The sequence below is a fragment of the Microcaecilia unicolor genome, chromosome 5 (assembly GCF_901765095.1).
Source record: "Microcaecilia unicolor chromosome 5, aMicUni1.1, whole genome shotgun sequence".
Lineage (NCBI taxonomy): Eukaryota > Metazoa > Chordata > Amphibia > Gymnophiona > Siphonopidae > Microcaecilia > Microcaecilia unicolor.
Window position 1 is genome coordinate 136,855,703 of NC_044035.1, and position 10,901 is coordinate 136,866,603.

Here is a 10,901-nt window from a genome sequence, read left to right on the forward strand (position 1 = left end):
GGCCTGAGCACTTACACCAGCCTTTGACATGGCATAAGTGCTCATACTTAAATTTCGACATCATTTACAGAATTTACCTTTTTAAATGTGTAAACACAAGGTCTGTCCAGTTGACTGATATTGCATTTACTTTTTGTTTGATACTGTGTTGAAGATCTTGTGTTTTGGGCACCCTGTTATGCAAGGGCCTAGGCTGCTATTATGTTTTGTCCCATAGGAAAAGACCCACATGGCAGTTCATTTAGGTGATTTATAGAACACTAGATAACTGTCAAGGTTATAATTTTGAGAATACTTTGTGGACACATGGAATAAACAGAGAATGGAGTAAACGTTACCTGGTTTCAGCTGCCACAGCCACATTTTCTTTGCCGCTGTGAAAGGAGGGGAGAGGGTGAATAACGCAAGTGAAAACACCAAGGGATAAAGCTTGAGGAATCATAGCAAAAGGTAGCAGGAGAGCACTGATGTTTGGTTGCCAAATCAATCTAAGAGCTGATCTCTGTGTTTGGAGTTCTGGTCAGATTAATACAATACAGCAGGCTTCATATTCTGTACAACTTTAAAAATAGCTTGAACCCTCCAGGATGAAGCCATCATACATATGACATTTAAACACTTTCAAAGGCTGTGCTCATACACTAAAGATAGGGGGGCAGTATGTCATTATTTGTGCACATCGTAAAATGGGGATTCTGGGAAGAAATCACAATTTGTACATGATCAATGGATTATCTTACAGCAAACATTTGTTTATATTTTCCATAGATATAAAGATGTTGGTTAACAGAAATTTTACTGAAGTGGCTCTATCAGCAATAAAACTAACCCCCTCCCCAGGGATCTAAATTTGTTGAAAAATGATCTTCAACTAGAACAACAAATGTGTTTGACAGCTAACATGATTTACCCTACAGTTTGCTTGTTGTTTGAATTACTTTCTTGGTGAAATCTGCTCCCACATAAAGAACTGTTTGTTCAAAATTCAGTTTGGAAACTGATTTATATTGACTGAAGGTGAATACTGAAGAAGGAATATATGCTTTGTGTCTAGGCAGGGAAATGGGGTAAACCACCAGGGCCAACTTGTTGGTAGATGTCTGGAACACCCTCCCAGGGGAGATGGGACAAAAAGTGACCAAATTCAAAAATGCATGGGATAATCACAGAGGATCCCTATGTATGTATGTATAGAAAGAGCATGGAATTGAAAGCATAATTAAATGACCTTCACATTTTAAACAGGGTATATAAAAGTGTAAGCTGCACAGAGCAGCAGGTACAACTCTGGCCACCTTGTTGGGTATTTAAAAAAACCCAAGAACTTACTACAGAATTATAAGAGAACACTCTCAAAATACCATACTGTGGATCACTCAATATACTATTGCAAATAAGTATCACAAAAATTGGAGGAAAGACCTCAAAAAGCCTGTGGTGCTTACAAGTTTTCAGAAAAAAAAAGCATTCACTAGGGCTCAAACTCATCACTGGCCAAAAACCTCCAAAATGACACTTGACCAATCGCATCGCTGCGCCCTCAACATCATCACGTTTGACGCGAGAGCGGGGCATACATCGATCTAAGTGATGACGAATGGAGGGAGTGTGAAGCAGGCAGGCTGTAGGTCACACACAGCGAGGGAGCCAGCCAGCCACTCTGTACATCACGGGGCGGGGCGAGGCGACCATGACCACCCTCAAGCACGGAGGGTAAGTCCACCAACAAGGGGAGGGGAATGGTAACCAAAGCGCCTTGCTAGCGCCCGTTTTGTTGGCCTCAGAAAAGGGCCTTTCTTACTAGTAAGTTAGAAAACCTCCAACCAATATGTTAATACGCTTAATAACCTACTATCATAAGGTGAGAAACTTATCTTATTATGTTCTCTCTCTTGTTATACACAGGCAACATTCAACTAGGCTGTATCCGTAACTGCGGCAGGAGAGCACTGATGTTCTATACAGTACCAAAGATTCATAAGAACATGGCAGCCCCCCCAGGGCAACCCATAGTGGCCTCTAGAAACTCTATGTTGGAACCACTCTCTCAATATTTAGACTGGTTCCTCAGTCCTGTTGTACAAAGCAGTCTTTCATATTTAAGAGACAGTACCCATTTCCTGACAATACTTGATGGAATACCCTCTGAGGCTCATCCTCTGCTGATGGTTACACTAGATGTAACTGCTCTATACACTTCCCTACCTCAACAAGACTGTTTACGGATCATTGAAGATTGTTTAGAAAGTAGAGCTTGTCCTCATCAAGTACTAACCCCCTTTTTGATGGAACTAGCTAAGATCGCGTTAACTAAATCCTTTTTTCTATTTAGATACCAGTTCTATCAACAAGTTAAAGGAGTAGTGATGGGGGCCACTTGTGCCCCTTCGATCGCTTGTTTGTATATATGGTCCAGTTCGAAGAGCGATGGTTGCTAAGGAATCCTTGGAAGCATTTTATCTACACATGGCATCGCTACATAGATGACGTATTTATGCTGTGGAGAGGAAGCAAGGAACAACTACAACAGTTCTTTTCTTGGTTGAATGACAGAGATGTCCATATACAGTTTACTATGCAACAAGCAAGTACCCAAATTAATTTTTTGGACGTTTTAGTCACCCAAACACAACAAGCATTTAATACAGAAGTCTATATTAAACCAACAGATCGCAATACTTTTCTACATTTTCAAAGCAATCATCCACAAGCTACTAAAAAAAGCGTACCTTTTTCACAGCTCTTAAGATTTTTGGCAGATTTGTAGTGACATTAGGTCCTTTAAAAAGCAGTTGAAATATTTAATGCAGAAGTTCAGTGAAAGAGGATATCCTAATGAAGTCCTACAAACATCCTATGTTAGGGCAAAGTATAATCATAGGAATACCTTATTACAGCCTCGCATCAAAGAACCTGACCATAATCTGCAAACCTGTGTGCTTCGGTATACTTATGGTACCAATGCAGCAGTACAGATTTTAAAACAACATTGGAGAATGCTGCAAACCCATCCCGTGTTTCGGGAGCATCAATTGAGGATAGCCTATTCACGTAGTACAAATCTCAGAGATCAACTACAATCTCAGCAGACTACTCAACATACAGCAAACACAGGAGGACATAGAGAATGTGGTAAATGTGTGTTTTGCCCAAATATGATTAGAACAAGGTCATTCATTAATCTGGGGGATCAGAAGGAGTATAGGTTGGGATACAATACTAATTGTGAAACTACTCATGTAGTTTATATTCTAGTCTGTCCCTGTAAAAAACTATATGTGGGCAAGACCACACGTGTCTCAATGACCACAAATTTAATTTATGTCATCACAGAGCAGAGGCGCCCCTAGTGGCACACAGTATGTTAGTACCACATATTTTTGAGGACTTTAAATGTATTGCAATTGATCATATAACACCATTGATAAGAGAAGGAGATCGAGACCGTAAACTCCAGCAGGTGGAACAGCACTGGATCTACAGGTTACAATCCTTGGCCCCTATGAGACTGAATAATCGTATTGAATGGGGAGCCTTTATTTAAGGGTTATTAGATCCCCGTAATAGATGGCTGGCCCTTTAAGTAATTAGTCATTCTCGCGATAGGGAGAGCGAAGGTTTAAAAATAGACAGCCACTATGCAGGTAGCTCTGGCGTAGCAAGATGGCTGGATACAACTAGGTAAGCGTTACACAGCTTGATCCCGTTGCCACATTCCATATATTGCCCCCTCGTACTAACTGATGTATTTTTATATTGTAGGACTTTGAATGGCCGTGGATTTCGCTCCTTAAGAAGCTAAAACGAAACGTTCTGTAGAGCGTTCCCAGTCGCAGTTATGGATACAGCCTAGTTGAATGTTGCCAGTGTATAACAAGAGAGAGAGAACATAATAAGATAAGTTTCTCACCTTATGATAGAAGGTTATTAAGCCTATTAACATATTGGTTGGAGGTTTTCTGACTTATGAGGAGCTCATGCATTATCCACTTTGGGATGAACTTCCAGTGACAGTGGATGTAAAGCATTCAGTCATTCATTGTGTGCCCACACAGAATGTTGAGCGTCTGAAGTCTTTTTTCCTTCTTAAATGATAACGACATTATAAGTAAGAGGGTTACTTGCGTGGAAAGATATAACGTATGATATAACATAGCAATGCAAGCACAGGTCAGTTTTTCTTAGGGAATGAGAACTTGCAGGTAATGCAACTTTATATGATGTGTTCTAAAAGATTGTCTACCCTGTTCCCTTGAATTATCACATCACTTGTGTGGGTGTTGCTAATGGATGATCTCACATCATTTTTGAAACGTTGACAGATACTCCATGATTCCGCTGGTCCTAATCATATTAAGAACATCACTAATGATACACACACATAACATATTCCATGATGAATAGAAGTAACAGTGGGATAAATCATTATCTTTTCAATTTTATAGGTACAGAATATTCTCTTTAAAAGACTTTTTGGTAATGCAGTATTTTTAAATTGGTCATGAGGGGGTGTTCATTTTTATTGTTTGTTTATTGGGTTGATTGGCGGGTTTTTGTAATTGTTTTTCTATTCTGCTTTGTTTATTTCTGTTGGTATAATGATCATAAACTGTCTTGTTGCAATTTTATTTGCACAGGCAGACTATAAGTTATTTTAAATTACATCATTAAAACTCTATTCCTTAAACCTATCTTATTGATTAGGTGCAAATTTAATGATTATACTAAAAGATAAAAAAAATTACTGTAGGTAAAGGAATATCATGGGTTGTATTAAAAAGCTCTCCAGGCACTGTAAATTATGAAGTAAGTTTTCCCAGACCAGATTTGTTCAGTGCATAGTTTGGATCACTAAGGGGCCCTTTTACTAAGCTGCATAAGCGCCTACGTGCACCCAATACGCACCAATTCCGAGTTACCACCCGGCTACTGCGTGGCCCGGATGGTAATTTCATTTTTGATGCACATCTGATAAGCGTGTCAGAAAATATTTTTATTTTATGGTGCACGTTAACCATTACTGCCCGTTAACGCGTGAGACCTTACCGCTAAGTCAATGGCTCACAGTAAGGTCTCAGACCCCAAATGGATGCGTGTCAATTTTCATTTTGACGCACATCCATTTTCAGCCCCCTCCAAAAAAAAAGCATTTTTTACAGGTGCGCTAAAAAATGATTCTGCGTGTAGCCAAAACACACGCCTACACTACTGCAGGCCATTTTTCAGTGCACCTTAGTAAAAGGACCCCTAAAGCTTTTGTTGAGTTAGTAAGATCTGATTTGTGACTGTTGATTTAAATCATGAATCACTACGGGCCCTGTTTACTAAGCCACGCTAAGGGCACATTAGCGTTTTTAGTGCGCACTAATGATTAGCACATGCTAAACGTTAAAGTCGCCCACAGGAACATATGAGCAACTCTAGCATTTAGCGCAAGCTACAAACACTAGCGCACCTTTGTAAACAGGGCCCTATATTTTTTCCCACCACTCAGCTTAGTTTTACCACATCAGTGAACACTCCTCTGAACACTGAATGAAAAGCTTAATAATTTTGGTGTCAGTTGATACAATAGCAACTAAGGCAACTGCTGAACAATAAGAAAAAAAAAAAAACACCAAACAAACCATCAGTGAAAGATAAGTAACAAAAATTTAGGGACCCATTTACAAAGCTGCAGTAAGCACTAACGTGTGCTTAAAGCAGCGAAAAATGGTATACCGCAGGGCGCCATGAGGCTTCCCACAGTAATTTTGCCATGTGCATGCACTAGCCACACACTAAAAAATTATTTTTTGGTGCAGTAGGTGTGTCTGGGGACAGAGAGTGAGTGTGTTCTGCGCTAATTGGTAAGCGCAGCTATATTATCACGCGCTAACCAATTAGCGTAGGTTTAGTGCATGAGTCCCTACTGCCTACAAAATAGGTGGCAGTAGAACCTCAACTGCTAATGGCCATGCACTAATGTGAACATTAGCACATGGCTATTACTGAAAAATGCAGACAATCGGCCATTTTACCCCAGCAGTAAAAATGGCCTTAGTGCATGGGAATGACCTGCGTAAGGACGTGCTAAGGCCCCTTTTTACCGCTGTTTGGTGAAAAAGGGCCCCTTATTTCCTTATTCTAATCTCTTTATCTCCCTGAAATGTGAGCTAATGAGCATTTTTGTTTTGTTTGCCTAAAAGTTATTATATGTGTGTGTATTGAGTCACAAATATTACTCATTTCTTTGCTTGTTTTGGTTAACATGTATTTTTGGGGAAAATGTATTGCAATTTTATGTATGATTGACAGTCTTATGCACTATTATTATCATATAAGCATTAAGTATTGCTTGGCATGCAATGAGTAAACAGCTTCTTAAAAAAAATAGATACAATTCATGTCCTGGCAATCAAACTGTAGGGTTTTCACATAGCTTTGTATTTCTTGTAGTCTCCTCTAAAGATTTGGCAGACCAAACACTGTTCATCATGGATGAAACTGATTATCACAGGTGGTACTCATGCACAGCTAGTCTGAAATATGATAGAGAGCATTAGAGGTGACATTCTGTGGAAAATAAGAGGCATTGGGATAACATACCAAGAACCAAAGTTCATGCAATGGTTAAAAAAAATATCACTCTATCAGCTAGAAATGAGAAGTGCAGCATATTTCCTGTGTAGCAGTGCTTGAAGACAGAATCCAAACTGAGGTGACAAGCAGTTACGTGTCAGACTTCTAGCAGCATTAGGCCTGTTGGTATTTGTTAATCCTTCTCCCCCCCCCCCCAACCCCATTGCAATGGCAACTACAGCTGCTTTAACTGACTATGGATGTATGAGGTACTACTGAGCGATGATAGCAGGGGAGTTTATGAAGGTTTGAGAGAGAGAGAGAGAGGGAGGCCAACAAAAGCAGACACACAGAGAACAAAGTGTAGGGAAACGTTTCTACACTCTTCAAGCCTCTAGCCTGTTGCTGCTGGAGTCTTCATCAATTTTAGCTCTCCAGCATTCACCTAATATGTTCATGTCTCCAGCAAATGCAGATGGTTTCTGGTATGATGTCTGGAGAAATCTCCAGAGCTAGAGCTGGAAGATCTTGGAGAGTGAGTGATGCCTAACATGGAATGATGCATGTCACAGAGAAGCACACTGAGGTTTCCCTCCCCCCCCCCCCCCCCCCCCAAAGGCCTAGTATTAAAGATTAACACTGGGCATATACATTACTCCTCAAAACTGTTCATTAACGACTGGTTTACTAAGCATTAGTGAATCAGGCCTGTAGTTGCTGCGCACATAAAGAGTAATTTTACAAATTATTTTTGCACATAAAGAGGTCCATTCAAGAAAGATTGTCTAAAGATAGGCGCCTAAATTTCATGCAGTGAGCGCAAATTCTATAACGACAATTAAGTGTGTAATTACCATTAAAGAATATCAGCGTAAGTTGGCATTTACATGACTATGGCAGGTGTAAATACAGCACCTTGAGCACAAAACTAAAGTGCGCACTAGAATATTCGGAGTATTTAAGACCCCCCATGCCCCTCCCACATGAATGCCCATTTTGCAGTTACGCAATTTCCCCTGGATTCTATATATAGTGCATCGGGTAGCATGTGTAAATTTGTGCGCATGACAAGTTTATGCACACTACTCAATTAATTAATGAGCCACTTTGTCGTGATAAGTGGCCGATAATGACCACTCATCATCACTAATTGGAATTTACGCACGTGTGCTTTGCTAGACGTATTTTACAAATCGGCATGCATAAATTCCAATGCACGCAGCTGAAAAGGGGGGTGCAGTCAGGGGAAGAGTGTGGGCATGCTGAGCCTATCAATCACATCTACATGCGTGACTACAGAATTTGAACCCGCCTGTGTAGATGTAGGCGCACGCATTTACACCACCTTTTCACTGGCCCTGTTTATTAAGTTGCACTAGCGTTTTTAGTGTGGGCTAATATTAGCAAAAATTGTAATAACGAAAAATGTTTTTCATTGAGGATAAGTATTATATCCAAAAACATGGAATAGCGATGGGGGCAACTGTAGCACCAACTATAGCTTGCATCTATATGGCCAATTTTGAAAGTAAATATATGCACAACTGTAGATTCAAGAGATATATAAAAATCTGGAAGCGATTCATTGATGACGTCTTTTTGGTATGGTCAGGGGACAATACACAACTGAATGCATTTTTAAGTTATATCAATGAATGTGACCAATATATCAAGTTTGAGTCGTTGAATGGAGGTTTTTCGATAAACGTTTTGGATATGTATCGGTTTCGAGCTAGGGGATATCCTCATAAAATAATCAAAAAAGCACATAAGAGAGCTTCTAACACACATCAACAATGGATACTACTACCGAAAGTGAAACGAAAGGATCAGCGAGGTATGTTTACATGTGTGTTGCCATATGCCTCCCGTACAGGACAAGTTAAGAACATAATTAAAAAACATTGGCCGATATTATCTCTACTCAATTTCAAAGAGGATTTGCTATTTGCATACACGAGAGCTAAAAATACTGGGGAATTATTATGACAGGGTTTAGGAGATGATAGAAAAATGACAGCCTCAATTGAAGGAGGACATAGACCATGTTTACGGTGTGTTTATTGTAAATACATTTGGCAAACACAATAGGTGCAACATCCTGTAACGGGAAAACCCTATAGAATTTTATCCAACACAGATTATGAATCATCTCAAGTAGTTTATGGGATAGTATATCCATGTGGAAAATGGTATATCGGCTATACAACGAGGAAGATAAAGCAACGAATAGCCGAGCATATTAGTAACTTGAGGATTCGAAAGAGGGAAGCCCCTTTGGTAGAACATTGGAACTATATGAAGCATAGCATGGAGGATGTAAAATATACCGTATTAGCTCAAATAAGATTACCATATGGTGGTGATATAGCGAAGGTATTAAAGAACAAAGAATGATCTTTCTGTGGGACACAGTAATACCACGGGGTCTGAATCGTGGGATTGATTGGCTACAGGAATAAGTTTATGGGAGGAGCTCAGTAGGATTTGAAATAAAAAAGGCCAGCGCATGTGCTGGCGTCCTTTTGGCAGGAGTCATGAGTAGGGAGGATGATCCGCACCAGGTATGCTAAGATTTGTATGATTAACTATAACAAAAGTATGGAAGAAATAATGGAGATGAAAGTCAAATTTAAAAGAAGTGAGGAACAAGGAGAACTAGAGCTCAATGCAGATATTATTAAAGAGGGTGGTAACACAACATTTCTATTTTGTAGAACATATAAATTCCCCTGACGACGCAATGTACTGCGAAACACAGCTTGTGTTGGGAATACGCAAGAGGAGAGGAATGTATGGACTCTAGGTGTTAAGAGGAATCTTTTTAAAGGAGCATGAGCACAGCAGCACTCTAATTATTCACTCTGAATAATTTATCACGTCACGCTCATGAAAACCGTGACACAGGATTCCATCTTCAGATAAGTACACCTGCAGTTTGCTTATTAGAATAAGTACAAATAAGCAAGGAAGATTATGAAGTCAGAAATAGGAGGCAGGGAGGGTCACAGTGCAGTATGCATAACTGAGCGCTGTTCAATTTATTTTAAAGCTAATTATGATTAGCTTTCACTAGTAGTATTATAGAGTAACAAGATTAAAGAGCATATTTAAAAAAAAAGAAAAAGTAGTACAATTGTTATAAGCAGTGTAGAGTGATGCATTTGGGGTGTAGAAACCCAAAAGAGAGATACCAAATAGGAAGGGAGAGATTAGTAAGCTCGACTCAGGAGAGGGACCTTGGGGTGTTGGTGTCAGAGGATATGAAGGTGAAGAAACAATGTGACAAGGTGACGGTCATGGCCAGAAGGATGCTAGGCTGCATAGAGACGGGTATACCCAGCAGAAGAAAGGAGGTGTTGATGCCCCTCTACAAGTCATTGGTGAGGCCCCACTTGGAGTATTGTGTTCAGTTTTGGAGGCCGTATCTTGCTAAAGATGTAAAAAGACTGGAAGCGGTGCAAAGAAAAGCTACAAAAATGGTATGGGATTTGCATTGCAAACTGTACGAAGAGAGACTTGCCGACCTGAACATGTATACCTTGGAGGAAAGGAGAAACAGGGGTGACATGATACAGACGTTCAAATATTTGAAAGGTATTAATCCGCAAACGAACCTTTTCCGGAGACGGGAAGGTGGTAGAACTAGAGGACGTGCTAAATAGTAGTAGTAGTAGGACATGAATTGAGGTTGAAGGTGGGCAGACTCAGGAGTAATGTCAGGAAGTATTTTTTCACAGAGAGGGTGATAGATACGTGGAATGCCCTCCCACGGGAGGTGGTGGAGATGAAAACGGTAATAGAATTCAAATATGCGTGGGATAAACACAAAGGAATCCTGTTTAAGAGGAATGGATCTACGGAATCTTAGTGGAGATTGGGTGGCGACGCCGGTATTTGGAGAGTAAAACCAGTGCAGGGCGGACTTCTACAGTCTGCGCCCTGATCGTGCCAAAATAAATATAGATGGGCTGGAGTGTAAAATTTAAGGGGCTTCGATGTTAGCTTCAGAACCTTTAGTATAGGAACAGTGCTGGGCAGACTTTTACGGTCTCTGCCCTGAGAAAGGCAGGGACAAATCAAACTCGGGTATACATATAAAGTATTACATACCATGTAAAATGAGTTTATCTTGTTGAGCAGACTGGATGGACTGTTCAGGTCTTTATCTGCCATCATTTACTATGTTACTATGAATTGAGGACTTGGGCAGGAGAAAGAGGAGGGAACAGAAAAAGCACTTAAGGACCATTTTAGATCTTAAGGGCCATCTGGGAGCTCATATGTGAAAGCCACATCTGGTTCTCTTGTCACGTTCTTTTCAGTGGTTTATAAATAAG